Source organism: Tiliqua scincoides, chromosome 2 (assembly GCF_035046505.1).
Source record: "Tiliqua scincoides isolate rTilSci1 chromosome 2, rTilSci1.hap2, whole genome shotgun sequence".
Classification (NCBI taxonomy): domain Eukaryota; kingdom Metazoa; phylum Chordata; class Lepidosauria; order Squamata; family Scincidae; genus Tiliqua; species Tiliqua scincoides.
The window spans coordinates 144,271,624-144,291,016 of record NC_089822.1 but is presented as its reverse complement, the minus strand read 5'-3'; positions in this window follow the sequence as shown (position 1 = coordinate 144,291,016).

Here is a 19,393-nt window from a genome sequence, read left to right as displayed (position 1 = left end):
CCAAGTGGGTCCCGACTCACAGTTTGGGAACCACTATAGAGTGCTTTAAAGTCTCATTTTCATGTTAGTGTTTGTTTGCATTTTCTTTTCTTGTAGTGCATGAACAAGGATTTGTGACCTCCACAAGTTCAGAGGTCCACCTGTCTGAATGAGAAGCAATCACAAACACTGTTTGAGGTTCCAGAACACATCTAACCTGAAATATTACTAAAATTCTGTCCGCATACTTTTTAAAGTAGTGACTTCAAAACATATAATAAGTCAGAGATTAGAACGCAGAGTAGAGAAAGAACATAGTTTTTAAGAGATTGGAAGATAGTATGAAAAAGCCATTATGGGCTATGGTGTGTACACCCTCATTCTAGTTGGTTCCTCATCTTCTGTGGTCAAGCTTCTGGTTATCTTTTTTTTCTTTTTTTTGTTAGGCCGGTTTTTCTTACATTACAGAAGACTTTGGATGATCTCCATTGAAAAGTTTTGTTTTGCTTTTTGCAAAGAGATTCAGGGGGACCCATAAAGTAGCGTTTCCCAAACAGATTAGGCAATGTGCATTAGGGTTAAACAAACTGCTACTTGTGGGGGGGAGCACTGCTGCCCAATCTCAATTATAGCTACACCCTTTGGCATTTAAAATCAGGCAACAGCCTCTAAAATGTTTGGGAACCATGGCCATAAAGGACATAAAAGTGGACTGTGAGCAGTAGAGGCTGGAGATAATGAACCAGAAAGCTTCCATTAATTTAATTTATTTAATAAATACATTTTTACCTCCCCATTTCTCTCACTACCATGCCAGCACTTGGAACCAACCTCAATGTGTTCTGAAGAAAAAAATTGAGTACAAATGTCTGCTTCATGAAAAGTTTGGGAGCCACACTTTTAGCCACCTTAACATTCTAACAGACCAGTCCTAAAGGGGCCTTTAAGCTGCCAGAATAAGTGTTCCAGCAGTGTAAACCCCTTTATGGCTGTCACAAACATGACCGCATCAGCACTTGTAGCCTGGCCGCCACCACTTGCAGGTCCATGTGATGGTGGACAGAAGGTGCTCACCAGAGCAGATAAGCCCACACAGGGCTGGGAATGGAGGCAGGGACGGGTGGAATGGGTGGGGCTGGGTGGAATGGGAAGGCGATGATGGTGGCGAGGAGGGATGATCAGATCTGGGAAGATGGCAGGTTTGGCAGCAGTGGTGCCTGCCAAATACTAACCTCCTTCCCAGGTCTGGTCCACCTTCCCAGGTCAGCCTAGAAAAGAGGAACCTGAGGGGGGACATGATTGAGACATACAAAATTATGCAGGGGATGGACAGAGTGGATAGAGAGATGCTCTTTACACTCTCACATAACACCAGAACCAGGGGACATCCACTAAAATTGAGTGTTGGGAGAGTTAGGACAGACAAAAGAAAATATTTCTTTACTCAGCGTGTGGTCGGTCTGTGGAACTCCTTGCCACAGGATGTGGTGATGGCGTCTAGCCTGGACGCCTTTACAAGGGGATTGGACAACTTTCTGCAGGAAAAAATTCATTACGGGTTACAAGCCATGATGTGTATGTGCAACGTCCTGATTTTAGAAATGGGCTATGTCAGATGCAAGGGCGGGCATCAGGATGCAGGTTTCCTGTTACCTGGTGTGCTCCTTGGGGCATTTGGTGGGCCGCTATGAGATACAGGAAGGTTGGGCAGTTAGTTAGGATTGGACTGTAAAACACACATGGAGAAAGATAAGGCTTGTGGTCTTCCTCATTGTGGATAGTGACACCCACAGCAGAGGCAGCTTCAGTGGCAGTTGGCAGCAGATCACCTTCAGCTGCCCACACTGATAAAGAGGACACAGAGTACCCCATCTGCTCCAAAAAAGGTGAAGGTGTAGAATCCAAAAAAGCTTTCTTGAAATGAATGTGCTACATTTTCACATTCTTGCATATAGAGTTTCAATTCAAACACATTTGATGTACCAGTAAGTTTGCTGCCAAAAAGAAAAGTACCACTGAAGTCTTTCCATTCATTCGAGAGAGAAAGCACTAACCATTCCCTAACTGCCTCTTTCTATATGATGGACACAATGCTGCAGAATGGAATGAATAAGCGTAGTTGTTCAAAACAGGTTTTAATTGATGTTGATCCGGGAACCCCTTACTCACTCATTAGCACAAGTGAAATTAATGGGCCTGCTAGCATGAGTAAGTCCTACTCACATTAGCAAAAGGTTGCAAGATCAAGCCCCAGGGCTACTAAATGACTGGGGTTAATCAAAGCAAGAAGGTTGTTTTAATTAAGTTTGCAATGATCCTGCCCTACTGGCAAAACTGTACCTGGAATATCCATTCTCTGGGTAGCTAAGTAGCAGAACAATGTCAACAAATTGGATAGGATTCAGAGAAGGGAAATAAAAATGATGAAAGGTTTGAGTTGATTTATGAGAAAAGATTAAAAGAGCTACGTGTGTTTAGTTTGGCTAAATGACGGCCGAGGGTGGATATAACTGTCTGCAGAATCCAAAGGGTGTAAACACTGAAGGAGAAGAGGAATTATTCACTGAGGTTCAAAGAGAATAAGAGAAATGGGAACACATACAAAAAAAATGACAAAGGACCTTTGTGACTACATAAGTAGGAAAAAATTCCTGATGTTTGCTTCGATTTGTGTGTGGAAACCACATGACTTCATGTGTCTAAATCGTTACAAACGAGGCAAGAGGACAAGTGTTAGGGCTTGTAATTAAAGGAGCAGAGAAGGGCCATTTCTGGTTCCTATTTCCTTCAATGCCAAACAACCCCTAAAAGATAATCGTGAAGGTTTGTATTGAATAATTAAAAGGAGAAAAAAAGGGGGTGAGGAGAAAGATTCATAACCATAAAAAATTATCTATGTGCCGAAAAGACTCTTGAGTACAAAAATAGCAAACACTGAAGAAAGTTCATTAACTGGCAGCGCAATCCAAATTGGAGCCTCTGCCTGCACAGCAATCCCTGCGCTGGCCAAAGGGGCCACATTTGTGTGACACAAAGCACATTTGTGACACCGTGCAAGTAGGCAGTGTAGTTGGGAGGCCTGCGCCACTCTGCCGGTGCTGTATCCAGAGGCCCAGCTGCCTGTGGAGGTAAGTACACCGCAGTGCGGTGCAGCGGCTGGGAGAAGGTGGTGGGAGTGTGATCTGGAGGTGGGGAGCTTAGGGACTTTCTGGGTGGGGAGAGGGTGGAACATGGATGCATCAGGGCTGGGAGGGAGCGGGATCGGTGGAGGCCTCCCCCATCATATCCTAATCCCCTCCTGGCCCAGCTGGCATTGCACAGGCTGCTCAGACTTCCATCAGCTATATTGCTGGTGGAGATCCAGGTTGCCCATAGCGCAGGCTGGGATGTTACTCAGGTTAAGGGAGAAATATCCCCTTACCCTGAGTAGACCTCCAGCCTCCTCCTAACCTGCCCTGGATACAGCACGGGCCATGTGGCCTGGCTGAACCAGCACAGGTGAGGATTGAGCTGTGCAACTGCTGTGTGAAAACTGTTCTTGTTAGGAGAGGCAAAGTTGTGGTTTTCGTGCATATGATAACACTTATGGGCTACCATCCCTAACCCCTTCATGATTAGTTGTGAGCATGGCTAAAGCAGGAATTAAAATGGACATATTGGGTCTTGTCTCCCCATTACTAGAAGAATAATTCGAAAGAAACATCTCCTGTGCCCCATTTCTGAAAGAAAGAGAATATTAATAAGAGAATAATTCTATAATACGAAACACTCTACTTCCACAAAACAAGAACCATATGTTGATTTATCATGAGAAGTATGTAAATACAAGCCTGCGCTGATATAGAGCACATGTTGTTAGTCATGAAGCAACTATTTAAAATTCCACAGCTAGATCATTAATTTCACAGGATCCTTTATAGAAGACAACAGAGGGTGAATAATAAGTGTGGCACTGGAAAGAGAAAGACAATTTCATTTGACTGTGTTTTTATGGGAAGTCCTTTGTGATCCAACCTCTGAGAAAGGCTGACTTTTCCTTGCACTGATTAAAGGTCAGGTCCCACACCTCAAAAAGGTTGGAAAGTAACCATGATTGCCCTTCCCTGAGGAAATCTTGAGAGGTCCATCAATTCCACTCAGGTGTCAGCGTGAATGTTTTAGTAGGATGGGGAATAAACTGATTGCTCAGGCAAAGTCCTGAGGTGGGGGGGGGGCACAAAATCCACAGGGCCCAGGTTTGCAGAGGGCCCGCACCATGGCAAAACAAATTATACAGTACAAAACAGATTTCTCACAAAATAAATTTGGGTACCTCAATCTCAGCCTATCCAGGGCTACATTTCTACTATAGCTTTAAGCCATTTTCAATGCACATTTCTAGGGTACCAAGACACAGCAATCTCCTATTGTAAAGGAGGGGAGAAGACCAGAAGATTGTTTGAAAAGCAAAACTAGGTCAGCTAGGCAGTAGTCTCAGCTAGCTCCAAGGAAGGAAGTGAGGCAAGGAATCCAACCTTGCTTTCCTAGGGGAAGGATTTCTTGGAGAGGAAAGAGGCTCTGCAGGTGCTGGAGCTATGGCTTGCAGCAGTGCTCAAGGGAAAGGAAGAAGATTTGAAAAGTAAAAGAGTGTTCTGGTAGCTGCCCTCAGAGTTACTTGGGAACACAATACCTGAAGGAACAAGGGTGTTTGATATAGCGCCAACTGGTCACTGAGCAATCTCTAAGTATAGCTGGGGCCTCGGTATCTGCAGAGGATCTGTTCTTGGACCTTCCAGATACAGAAAACTTAAAATAAATGAATCAACGATTTGCGGCTCCTCTACACAATTGTTAAAGGTTCAGGAGACCTAAAGTTGAAAGGTTGACCACCCCTGGTCTAATTCATGAGTCTGATCTGGGTCAGGCTCTCCTGGCATGCACCCAGTTCCATGTGCACATGTCAGAAAATGCATCAGGCAACAAACTTCCATGGTCCGAAGTATTGCATTACCAGACTTGAGGACAAACAGCAGAGGTGACTGCTTCAATCATGCCTTGCTTGTGAGTTTCCCCAGTGGAATTTGGCAATGTCATGGCTTGAAAATGGTAACATGGTGTGCACATTATTGTGTCGGAAATGGATATCAGTTGGCTCAGGAAATGCATTTCAGAGGATTTCGCCACAGTATAATTTATTGTTGCAATCCAAAGCTTGACCAACTTCCAAAACAAACCCAGACATTTAAGTGAGCAGAGACCTTCCTGGTCATCACAGCATTGGGAAATGTGCAGGGTATGTAATCCTATGGTGTACTTTCTTCCACACTCTAATTTATAGAGAAATCTTCTGTCACAGAGTTCAGCATTTGCACCAGGATCTGTACATATGCTTGCGACTGAAAGTGCACTGGGACCCAGTGTACTGACCAATGGCATAGCTCAGTGGTTCAGAGGGGACTGAAAAAGGAGGTGATGGGAAAAGGTGCAACCACAAACTTTTATTGTGGGGATAATTTAACAAAAACAGGGAATGGGAATCAAAATAAAGCAATTACCAGTAGATCAAAATAAACTCTCTCTCTCACACACACACACACCATGAGCACTCCCACAGAAAATGATAGAAACAGTAAGAATGCCATCAATTTGACTGCACATGAGACAAAACACGTGCAAAAAATCCAGAGCCAGAGTCCTTGAGGCAGTTCATGGCTGAACGTTCTGGCAACTCCTGCGACGCCGCTGGAACCAACCGTATTGGCTTCTGCCTTTCCATTGGACCATTTCAGCGTCGTGGAGAGGGGGGATTTGCTGCATGGGTAACAGCCTATCCTCCACACCTACTTTACCCAGGCTTTGCGCACTGGAGAGGACACTCTGTTCCAGAACACTATTCAGAGTGCGATACATAGTCTTCCGAGACTGAAGGATGCCAACAAGAGACAATACAAGAAAAGATTATTGGGGGGGGGGGTTGTGAGTCAGTGGTGAAGCTGCACCAAAGATCAAAGTTACCAGTCTGTTTCTGCTGCTTGGGGTAAAAGTTGTTGCAGGAGTCGCAGGGCTTGAGTGCTTAGGCCAGATGATTCTCCTGTTTTAAATCAGGATTTAAAAGGCAGAAATAGAGCTCTGGGGCAAGAACAAGAGCTAGGCAGTAGCCTTAGGGCCCAATCCTATCCAACTTTCCAGCCACAATACAGTGCTAAGATAAGGGAAGAAATTTTCCCATACATTGAGGAGGTGCCTGTGACTGCCTCCCCACCACCCAATGCAGTGCATGCCCCATTGGCACAGCTGCACTGACACTGGAAAATTGGATAGGATTTGGTCCTTAGTTGGTTCAAGGGAGGGAAGTAGGGTAAGAGACCCAGAGCTGCTTTCTTAGGGCAAAGTGATGCATTGCAAGGCAGCCCCCAAGTTGGGCTGTCTAGCCTGTGCTGGCACAATGACCGGTTATGCTTGGGGTGAGAAGTGAGAAAGAAGGGTGGGAAGGAAAAGGGAGGAGGGGTTCCTGATTCTGGGTGCGGGCTTGGCACCCCGGTTCTTGGATTGCACCTTGAATTGGGGAAGAACAATCCAGCACCAAGTGAGTCAATGAGCAACAAAACCAGCAGCAAGGCACAAAGATACATGTGTTCCTGTGACCCAAGTTTTTATACGTTTTTCTCGCATAGGATTCTATGGGATCTTTTGTGGGATTAGCTGATCAAAGAAGCTTCTTTTGTGACATGATGGTCCCTGATGGCTTACTCCTGGTCCTAAATGGGTGCCTCTCTTCTTCTTGCAGTGAACCAAGAATGTGCCAGCTAGCTGAGGTGGCTAGTTGATTGATTGAATTTGGCCATGGAGTCAGCGAGGATAGCTAGGGTATGAGATTCTTCTTTCGTGATGCTAATAATTTGTTTCTCCCAGGTCCAGAAGCACCTAAGAGATTGCTTTTGACCCTGGTTCAAATGTGCTGTGGAAGCAAGATGTGGTTGCTCATGGATTTCCCCACTGAGTAGGCAAGACTCTATCCAAGGCAGCCTGATTTTGGGGGGGGGGGGGGGGAGGAATGATTGCACCAACTATGAAAAGCATGGTTTTTCCCTTGGGGTAGATCTGAGGCCTCTTGCCATTGGTCCTAGAATCACCCAGTTACTTTTCTGGGTTGTGCTCTCTTAGTATATGTTTGTGTGCATGTCCCTGCATGCACCCCTCCCCCCCAAAATGATCAAGTAACAATGTAGCACAGGATCATTTATTTGTTAGCTAATCAATTATATGGAGGAAAACACAGCAGCTTCAAAAAAATGGAAAGAATGTAACATTTAGTCAGTAGAAAGCAAATTGATTGACCAAAACAAGGGGGAAAAAACACTTGAATTATTTTGTAACGTTAGCTAACAAAGTGCAAATAAAAAAAAAAGGATGGTTTGAGTAGGTGGATACATTTGGGGTAAATCTGATTTTGGATCCATTAACCTATCTCCATCCTGTGCCATGTTTCCTAAGATCTAATGACATCCTTCTGCTGTACTATCATGAAAACATTCAATAACAATTCTTCACTCTAAAGTAAAAAGTGACATCACAAGTGTATAGAATCATGGCATACTTGATGAGAGGGACAACACAGAATCAGGACTATGGGGTCCCTGTGTCTGTTCCTCCATGGGGAGGAAAGGAGATTGAGAAAAGCTGTTTGGAGAAAATTTAAGGCAGGAAGAGAATGGGTTAATTAGCCTCTTCCCCCCCCCAATCATTCTTCATTTCTCAATTGCAACCTCTGAAGCTGCTTTTTTGTTTGATTGTTTTTTGCAAACCATCAAGAAAAAAAAACACACAACTTGCATGCAGTGTGTACTTTGGCCCTTTTTTGCATGCCACTCTATGAATGGGCTAATACTGTAAGTAGCTGTAACAAATTGAGGGAGGATATAATTGCCACAACTGCTCTTGACTGGAGTAGCTTTCGCGCTTGACCTCAGACAGTATATATTTCTGGGGACTTCCAAGAGCTGGAAGTGAGTCACATGAAACAGACCAAATAATAATTGCCTTGTGGCTTTTCCTATACATTTGTACATACAGAAGGAGACAGGGCTGGGGTTGAGGACACTAGGGGTTAAGGACATTAGATGGTAGCTATTCCATTTTTCTCACCCTGCACAACTGTTCCTTTGATCTTCTGAACTTGCATCTTAAAAACTGGGTGGAGAAGCACAGGTGATGGATGCAATGCAGGACGTGGTACCACCTAGATTTTAAAATTTTATAAGTTGCCATTGATGCCCTTGAGAGTTTTTCCTCTGAGGCTGAAAGCAGCTGCAGGAAGGAGGAGCTATTCAGAGCAGGACTCTAAGATATGTACTGGAAATCTTACAACCAACCCAAGGAGGACACATCCACACCCACAGGCCCAATTCATAATTTGGCTTTCTGATGAGTAACTAACAGCTCAATCCTGTGCAGGTCTTCTCAGTAGTAAGTCACATTATAGTCAGTGGAGCTTATTCCCAGGTAAGTGTGAATAGGATTGCAGCCAAACACAGTATATAAGATACAGTATTGATTTTAGAAATGGGCTATGTCAGAGTGCCACATGCAAGGGAGGGCACCAGGAGGCAGGTCTCTTGTTATCTGCTGTGCTCCCTGGGGCATTTGGTGGGCCGCTGTGAGAAACAGGAAGCTGGACTAGCTGGGCCTATGGCCTGATCCAGCGGGGCTGTTCTTGTGTTCTTGGAACAGCAAATTCAGCACAACCAGCTACTAAGTGTAAACTAACTGGAGATTCTTAGGCACATTCAATACACATAATGAAAACCATGGTGAGGGTAGAGGGTTATAGCCCCTTTTTCACACCAGGGCCTGATTTGTGGATGGCCTGATCTGTCTGCTAATTACTGAATTAAAAGAAAACCAAGCACACTAGCTTCAACCAAACTGTTTTCATGGAGGACGTTTATAGGTGGTTATAGTCATGATGGCAACATGCAACCTCTAGGTGCAGAGAAATACCAGTGGCAGGAGAGCATCAACAGAAGAAGGCTATGTACCTACCTGTTATGCTTGTAGGTTTCCCAGAGGCATCTAGTTGTCGATTGTAGGAAACATAGTGCTGGGCTAGATAGACATCCAGTCTGATCAATCAGGACAGTTCTTATATCCTTAAATCCCAGGAGGCTAAACAGTATCCCCCACCTCCACACCAGCATCACCTTCACCCATAACCAGTTGTTACAGCCAACATTCACAATCAAAACCATGTTTTTTCCATGCATTGGTACACATTTTAAAAAGAACATTCCTTGAATATGTTTATGGTTACTGGTACTTTGCTGTTGCTGGTACAGTTACTGTGGGTTTAAATATATAGGTTTGGCTTATTGAATAATTTTATAGGGAGAGACCGAGGACAGATTCACTCATGCATAGTCAACACTCAATAACTGCAGCACTCATTGAAAAGTATTGTATTGAAATTGGTCAATTACTGAGAGCTTTGTCTATGGATTTAGACATGTAATGGCTCTTTCACACATGCAAGACATCTCTTGATGTACCCTAAATGGTTAAATAACACTTCACTCACTCACTGAGTTTCTTTTGCCCATGTCTAGTCTCTCATCTGCATTATTTTTATAGAGCTTCAATGTACCCCAATGTACCAGTTTACAATTACTGCTTGCTATAAGCTTGACATACAGCTCAGAGTCAACTTGATAATTTTCCTCAATGTATGACTGCAATTTTATTAGCATTCTGCTATAACCATGGGAGGAGAAACATTGTTTGGGTTTTCTAATTAGAATGGGGATTTATCACAACTGGCATTAATTGCCACAGACACAGTGATGCGTCAAAAATATCGTTCCATTTGGCCTACAGCAACACAACCTCAGGCTGTGCTAATCAGATCTGGTCCATTACAGCAAACTGGGTATGTTCTGTGTGGCTATCTTTGAATGGGTGATTTCCAAAGAATTTCCGTTTCTGCTTTGTAGTAGAGGCTCTGGATGATAATTCAATGTGTTATGCTGGTTTGGCTGAACAACAGAATCCATATCCATGAGATGATATCTGAGGAAATTATTCAAACAATTAATACAACCTCAGGCTGTACACTGCATAATTCTGTCTCACTTAAAGTTAACACGGGAGGTTCCATACACAACCTAAATTAGGTATTTCTGGCATTTAGACATTAAACATTTTTGACATTTAGGTTACATGCTAAGATGGGCAATTTTTGCATCCTCTGGCATAAATCCATATGACTGAAGTCAAGATGAACGGCTCTCAAGCAGACAACAGTTCAGTTATAATGTTAAGGGAATTAAAAGTAGGAAACAAAAATTATCCCCTACAAAGCAAAAATACTCCCTTTCAAACATACACATCCATTGCCTAACAACGGAAAATACATAATGAAGATAAACAATTGGAGGGAGTTTGATAGTAATGGAAGAATGACCAGCAGGGAAAGCGTTTTAAGCCCAATCCGGGCTGCTCAGAATTTTCCACCCAAAGCTACTTTGTCTTTGAACCAAACAGCAAAGTCTTGTTCTATATGTTTGTATTTTGCTACTAAGGTGGTTGCAAGCAGGAGGACTCTCATCTGTTGAACGGCCATGAAGATATACACAACCTGAGCTTCTCCCACCCCATAGTCCTGTCCCTCACTTTAACATTTGCTGAAGAGAACACAGAGCAGGCAGGGGGAGGCAGGCACTGGGAGAGGAGTGGGGTGAGAGAAGATGCTCCAGCGTTCTCCTTCACTGCTTTGGGGCTATTCAAAGAGTCAGGAGGACATGACATGCACCACCAAACATCCGACACTGTATCACCACCTCCATCACTTGGAATGGTCCTGAACTGGGCCCTGGAGAACTCGGGCAGTGTTGCTGTCTAAATGTTGCTGTTCCTCCCCAGAGCTCCCATTTTATGTCCTTCTGTTCTTTATATGGATTTCCCACTCCCTGCTTGTTTCTGTTACTGCTAGCCTTTTGAAAAAAGTTATTGATTTGAAGAAAGCCAATTATAAGTCGATGCAAATTCAATTGATAACATATTTAGAGGCCTTGTTTCTTTTTGCTTTCTTGCAATTTAATTATTCCTTAATTATCATCATTATTATAGGCAGGTAAATGCTAATATTTTTTCACAAGCAGGCATTGGGCTACACTCCCACTGCAAGCAAGCGCTTGAACATGCAAAATGCAGGTATACGCACCAAATAGTGAGTGCACTGTTTCTGTTGAAGATGTCCCCAGCAAGGTCATTCTGTCCTCTGGGCTCATCAAGCAGAGCATATTCTGCATTTTAAACAGAATATCCCCTTGTAAGAGATAGGCTCTTTTTACAGTAACTATCAACAAAAAGCAGCAAGCTGAAACTCTAATGACAGGGAAGCAACTCAAATCACATCCAGAACAAGGGAGAGGGGGGAAAAAATGTACGAGTCTATTAAAACATCATTTTCTCCTCTTGATTGATATTTAAGGGGATCAGAAGCAAGGCAACATTCAGAATCAGCCAGGCTGCTAGCTTAATATTTGAGAGCACCTGTGTTTCTCATCAAATGTGCTACCAAAAAGAGCTGGTTAAAGGGGCTTTGATCTGACTTTAATACCTCCAAACATCAGTAGCTGGAGGCAATTTAATCTGATTTTACTGGAGCTGGGCTGGGTTTAAGGGAAACAGAATCTAAAATTAAGTTCACATTTTCCCATCAACCCTTGAAGTTTCTAATGCACCCCTGACCCATAAGGTAGGGGTGGCAAAGAGGGTTATCCTCAGGTGGTTCACACATGGGTGACAGTGAGAACACAACATCTTGGGAATTCACGAGTCCTCCTTTTGAGAGCAATGAGAGCTTTTAATGAGCATTATTAAGTTGGTATACATATGCTGCCTTTCATGTTGCTTTCTGTGCCCTTGTGCTTAATTGTTCTATAAAGCAATTACCCAGAAGACTCACCTTTCTAAAGTATACTATTACAATATCAAAATTAAAGAAAGATCAGTGTACATAGAGGCACACATAAAAAAGCATCGACACCAGATGCATCTGATGTATTTGTTTTATCTAGGAAAAATGGAGGGCATTAGGAATGACAGTCTTACTTTGTTGGGAGAGTTGTCGGAGAAGAGCAAGCTCTCTACAGCAAGACTGTATGAGGTGGGTAGATTGCACTGCAGAGGTTTTTTCTGTCTCCAAGTATGCTCACATTTACTTGGAGAAAAACAAATTATCTTCTGTCCTAGACCAGGACCTGGCATATGGGATGTCTCAAACTATCAAATAACACAGGCCAACACACATTTTGCTTCCTTAAACGTTACACCGATTCCTGGGTATATTTGGGGTACTGATTCCAAAAATGAGGAAGCTGCTTGAACCATTCACTGATGAGGCTATACTATATCTCCAAAACTAGACGTGATAGGGCAAAATGGATGCCATGTTTTGAATCAGCACCCCAAATTCATATCATAACAAACCACCATAAAGTTTGGGGAAAACTTTTCTGACCCTCAATTTTGTAGTCCTGTGTAATTGTTATGTAGCTCGTAGGTTTGTTGACAATCCCAATTAGACGTTTCTAACAAATATATTTTTTGAATTGATTTAGTCAAACACATGTGAATAAACCTGAACCTAAATGGGAAATCCAAATTTTACAGAAGGTTTAAGAAGAAAAGAAAGAAAACCCAAAAAAGAAGAGAAACAAAGTTATATTGGGCATAGTTATACAGTGTGTTGAACCTGGACTGTGGATTCAGCTCTACCCTGGTGTGGGTAATTAAGGACCCAATTCCACACACCTGGAATACTTACTTGGGAATAAGTCCCTCTGAAGAATTCAATAGGACTTACTTCTCAGTAAGCATGCCTAAGCTTGTGCTGTAAGAGGTTCTATCTATCTCCTTGAGAAGGCTTGAAACGTAGGCCTACAACACGATTTCTTCAGGCCAAGGGAAGAACCAGAGGGGAAAGTCTGTGGACTGGACTGGCCTGAATTGGACTTAAGAGGGCAGTGTACAGTTAATTTGTGGTTCCTAAGTACACCACAATAGTAACCCATTCAAAACTAATAAATATATAACAACATTCAGTTGGTTGGGCAGCCTGGCCTTTATTTCTTTTGGCAAATGTGATGAAAGACAATGGAGTGATTATGAAGCTAGCAGAGGAAGTCTGATCTTGAAAGGTGTTTTTTTTTTTGGGGGGGGGGGTGATGTTTTGTCCAAACAGGTCCTAGATTTTCTCATACCACATTGTAATAGATGGTCGCATCTTATTTCCCTTTTTTGTCACTTGAAGTTTAACTGCTGTTAGAAAGAAAGCAAATAGGAACCACTTCAGACAATACTCCAAACTTCCTCTAAAACATGGCAAGAGGCAGGGCCTAGGAGAGGGGGGTAAAGGGGGTATTTTTTACCCAGGCCCAGGGTCAAAAGGGGGCCAGGGAGCCCAAGGAGGAGTCCTAGAAATTTCCTGGGATTTTACATTTTCCTATCTACTCAGACTTGTTGCCCACATGGGATGCTGGGGACACTACCATGACTGGGGATGCTGGGGACACTACTGATGCCACATGGATGGGTAGACCTGGGCTCCAAAGACTTTTCCAGCTGTCTCCCCCATCCTTTTTTGCCCCTCCCTGCCCCTATTCTGCTCACCTGTCACCAACCTCCCCTGCTCTGTTTCACCCCCTCCCTCTGCGAAGGGGCCCAGAAGAAACTTTGTAACCCCTGATAAATTCCTCTCAGGGGCCCTGGCAGGAACAATGTGGGTATGCAATGCTCCTCCCACTTGGTGTGCCATTTTTAATTACTGGGGGGGGGGGGTAATCCAAACTACCCCTAACTTGCAGTTTAAATTCTACAGCAACAGATACAAAGAATGGCTGGATATTGACTGACTATTCCTGCTAACTGGACAAAGAGGCACTTTTTCAAGTGGTATTCCTCTTATTATTTTGTGTGTTGTTCCCTGCATTTCTCCTGCAGTTGTCTAAGGGAGAATACTATATCAGTGGTGGACCTGTTGGCTTGGAATCCACACTGTGATTCTGGATAGACGCTCTCTGCAAGTACCTGGAGCATTGCCAAAGGCAAGAGAGTCCAGGGCCATGTGAAGTTCTTCTAGGGTTGGTTCACTGTCAAGCTCCTCCAGCACAGGCAGGCACTCAATGTTGTTCAGCGCTTCTTCGGTGACTACATTTTCTCTGGAATATAGCTCAGAGTAGTGCTGCACCCAGCATTCCATCTGCTGCACCCGATCCTGGATGACCTCGCCTGCCACTCTTTATAGCTTTCATAGATCTCACGAAGGCTTTCGACTTGGTCAGCAGGGACAGCCTCTTCAAGATTCTCCCCAAGATCGGATGTCTACCCAGGCTCCTCAGCATCATCAGATCCTTCCACAAGGACATGAAGGGCACTGTTGTCTTCGATGGCTCCACATCAGACCCCTTTGACATCCGAAGCGGAGTGAAGCAGGGCTGTGTTCTTGCGCCAACCTTGTTTGGGATGTTCTTCGCTGTCCTGCTGAAGCATGCCTTTGGAACTGCAACAGAAGGCATCTATCTCTGGACCAGATTAGACGGAGAGCTCTTCAACCTCTCCAGACTGAGAGCAAAGTCCAATGTCCAGCTGAAATGTCTGCGTGACTTCCTCTTTGCCGACGATGCAGCTGTCACTACTCACTCTGCCAAAGATCTCCAGCAGCTCATGGATCGTTTTAGCAAGGCCTGCCAAGATTTTGGACTGACGATCAGCCTTAAGAACACACAGGTCATGGTCCAGGATGTGAACTCACCTCCCTGCATTACAATCTCTGCGCATGAACTGGAGGTTGTCCATGACTTTGTGTACCTTGGCTCAACGATATCCGACACTCTTTCTCTCGATACCGAGCTAAACAAACATATTGGTAAAGCAGCTACCACGTTTTCCAGACTCACAAAGAGTCTGGTCCAACAAGAAGCTGACGGAACATACCAAGATCCAGGTCTACAGAGCTTGCGTCCTGAGTACACTTCTGTATTGCAGCGAATCATGGACTCTTCGCTCACAACAGGAGAGGAAAGTGAACGCTTTCCACATGTGCTGCCTCCAGCACATCCTCGGCATCACCTGGCAGGACAAAGTTCCAAACAACACAGTCCTGGAACGTGCTGGAATCCCTAGCATGTGTGCACTGCTGAAACAGAGACGCCTGCGTTGGCTCGGTCATGTCGTGAGAATGGATGATGGCCGGATACCAAAGGATCTCCTCTATGGAGAACTCGTGCAAGGAAAGCGCCCTACAGGTAGACCACAGCTGCAATACAAGGACATCTGCAAGAGGGATCTGAAGGCCTTAGGAGTGGACCTCAACAAGTGGGAAACCCTGGCCTCTGAGCGGCCCGCTTGGAGGCAGGCTGTGCAGCATGGCCTTTCCCAGTTTGAAGAGACACTTGGCCAACAGAGGCAAAGAGGCAAAGAAGGAAGGCCCATAGCCAGGGAGACAGACCAGGGACAGACTGCACTTGCTCCCAGTGTGGAAGGGGTTGTCACTCCCGAATTGGCCTTTTCAGCCACAGTAGACGCTGTTCCAGAACCACCATTCAGAGCGCGATACCATAGTCTCTGGAGACTGAAGGTTGCCAACATGATATTGTGTGTCCATAAACAGTATTATTAATGTATGGATGAACAGAATCTTCCCCCAAACAGCAGAAAGCCAGAGCCAGTTTGAATGATATTCCAGCAACTGAAATACTGAAACTATGTGTTGAGAATGAACACCTCCCTTCCCACATGATTAGATAATGGTATGATAGCGTGAACAATGCAGTGGATACACGTGTGCCCACCCCAGTATGTTGAAGAGAGTAGTTAGGAATGTTAACTGAACTTGCCATAGATCGCTGCTGTTTGGGGCACATTTCCATTTATCCAAACAGTTCACTAATACTGCCAATAGTTTCTGGGACCAGCTGATCAATGGTTATTCCTGCAGATACCCAATGTTGGGGCCTTCCATGGCCAGTGTCTCACTGTGGCCTCCTGGTGGGAAGCCCTGAAAGTCTTTCTGGTCATTCTTGTCTTGTGCCTGTGATCTGTTGAAGCCAGCTCAATTACAGTCACTACCAAAACAGTTTAAACAAGAGAGCTGGGGAAGAATTGTTAAGATTGTTTATGCAAGCATAAGAAATGGGGAGAAATGGGTGGGGAGGGGAGGGAAACACCTCATCTCTTTCACATCCTAAAAAGCTGTGCCCTGCCTTTCCTTTGGATTTCCTTTGCTTTTGAAGGTGATTTAAAAAAAAAAAAAGAGGGAGATAAAACCAATAGATATGCATCAATAATGCTTGGAAATGTTGCAGCATGGGAAAGAATGCCCATTTTTCTTGTCTCTTGGAATCCTGCAAAAGGCAGGGAAACTGTTTTTAATAAACAAGAGTTCAAACAGTGAGGCTTCATAGCCAACAGTCATGCCATAAACTCTAAACTTTACATGAAAACTCTCTGATCTCTTTGAACTCCCCCCCCCCCCAATTCTTTGGCAGAGAATTCCACTGTTTATGTTTTGTGTGTGTGTCCTTTCTGGTTAGTGGGGAGATTTGCTGGCAGGATCATCAGGAGGGGTTTAATTTTTTTTCCCCCCCAACAATCTCTTGCCTTCAGAAACTGCTAATGCCCACTCAGAAACATCAAGGCCTTGCTTTGAAGTGCCTTCTGGCTACAGTCCTCTTTCACTCTTTGGTTACCATGCAATCAAATAATTAAATGGAGGCATGAAAAAAAAATCTTTTTACCTGGCAATTAAAACACACCATGTTGGACAGTTGCAAGCGCATTTTGTGTTGTTTAAAGGCATTACAAATCTACAAAGACTTTTTAACACAAAAGCTCAAACTGCCACTAAAATAAATGACAGGTCACTTCTGCTTCATTTTAACGATCAGTCACATAGGCAGCTCAAGTCCCACATCATTCCTCTTTTGCTCCCAGCAAAGGCCTGTCTGTTATAGTAACACTCTGATAGTAAGCAAGGCTTAGGTCACCCCACTCCACTCTGCAACAAAGCAGGGTGCGCGAGCAACTGCTCTGCCAATCTCAGCATGTACTACCCATACAGTAGCCAGTTCCATCTTGTAGTGAATTGGTCATAATTCCATTTATTTGATGCTTAATGTATCCCTGCCTCAATTCTTCCTATAAACCAGGGGTGTCCAAACTATGGCTCATGAGCCACAGGTAGCTTTTTGACAAATAATGTGCTAGTCGCAGAAATATGTTGGTTGAGTGCTCCTTTTTGCATCACAAATAATATAAAAGGTAAATATTTTCCAAACTTTATAATTAGTTACCCAGTATAAACTGACAGTCTACTGGAGTAAAATGTCAGTTTAATGTTCATGGTGAGTAAATATATTTAAGAATTTAAATGCTTCTGAACTATTATGGGTGCTCAGACATCTAAAGTTTATTGTATGTGGCTCTTACCTTAAGCAGGTTTGGCCACCATTGCCATAAACTATAGGCAATTTATACTAATTTCGGAGATGATAGTTGCAACCAAGTGCCCATTTACGTGGGCATAGCCCCCACTGAACTCAGTTGAATGCATTTCTGAGGGTTAGGTTGGTGGATTGCATTGCACATCTCTACGTGTGTACGTGTACACGCATGCCCTTAAAATACTCTCTTAAAATGCCATCTTGAGGTTTTTGCTCTTCTGCCAAAGATCTGCCTGTTGTAAACTATTTACATTGCCTCAAAAAAAATAAAAAGCCTACTCAGGCTGAGGCTTGGGCAGTCTCTCTATGCGATGGAGGGGGAGTTCCAAGGAATGGTACTCTTTGTCCTAGTGCTCAAAGCTGGCCCATAGAGGACCTTGCTAATAGGCCACAACCTGCAGAAACTTCAGTGGAAAAAAGGATGAGAGCTAGTGGGGGAAATGTGTACTGACTTTGGGCGATGTAGTTCAAAACCTGTACCATGTTGATGTGCCATTGAGGGGCCAATGCAGATACTAGTGATGTTGGGGTGTCATGTGCTTGGCAATTCTTCTCTTTTAGCATCTAGGTGGTTTTCTCTTCTGTCTGTGCCTTTAACAGGTGCACATCAGGAATCAGCTTCTCTGGCCTAGATGCACAGCAAGAGGGAAAACGTTCAATGAGTGCTAGTGATGCAGCTCGAAATGCTGCCCATTGAACAGTACCACCCTACTACCAGGGCTGGCCCATCCATGAAGTGGATGATGCAGCTCTCATCACAAGATGGGGGGGGGGGTGGAGAGTGGCAGATCTGAGGGGCCCATCACCTGGAGTCTGCCTCCACCTACCTCTAGCCTGCCATGGACAAAGCTGCATAGATCCATTTCCTTTTGCTCAAAGTGAGCAGGAAGTAGGTCAGCCACATCTTTGCTTGACTCCTTCCTTGCACAGCTCTTTTCTAAAAACAGGATGTGCAGGATTTCCTCTTGTATTTCAAAGGACCGCATGAGGAAGGAGGGAAGTGAAGGGTTAGGGGAAGCATTCCTTTCTTGCACAGCACCTTTAAACCACTTGAGGAAGTTGGCGCAGCCTTTTGTATCCCCACACTCTTAGAATTAAGAAGGCTCTCATACAGGTTGGAGCAGGTCCTCTGTCAGGAGGGTCCCTGAACCATTCATGAGGAGAACTCGGTAAAAAGAAAAATGGAAATAGGATGGGAGAGATACTGTTAAAAGTGTATGGCTTATGGTTCTGTACCATGTTCTGTACCATGGTTAAACCTTATGCCAGGACTCCATATCTGACAGTACCTGCTCACATACACCATTGCATTGTTTCTTCATGTCTGGTAATCTCCTCATAGGAAACAGTATAGGCAACGTCCTGTAGGAAGAGCAGCATGAGAACTGGTTTTGTCATGTGTGCAGTTTGCTGTATGGATTATGGATCACTTGCCCAATCTATGTGCTGGCAGTGACATGAACTCTCCAGTGCACTTGTACGCAGCTTCTGAAGTGTCGAGAAAGACTTCCTGCAACAGCCGATCAAAATGTGACAAATGAAAATGGGAAAGTTACATATAATTAATTAATATGCAGATGAAATACATAAGAGAAAGGATAAATGGGCAGAGGAAAAGTATAATGCTTTCTGAAGAGGCTTAGGTCCAAGTCAGACACTCAATCATTCTAACTTAGGTTGCAATCCTAACCCGCGCTGGAGTAGGCAAGCCAGGAGGCTTGCGCTGCATCCAACATGGGATTGCAGCGAGCAGTGGCTCAGCCACGAGCAAGGGGAAGCTCTTCCCCTTACCCGTGGGTAAAGGCTGTGCGCTCCTATGGGTCTCCTTGGACCTGCGTCACCTCCGGAGGTGGCGCAAGTCCTAGGAGAGTGGAGCGGCTTGAAGCCACTCCGCTTGCCCCGGGGACAGGGTTGGGATCCGGCATAACCACCGGGTC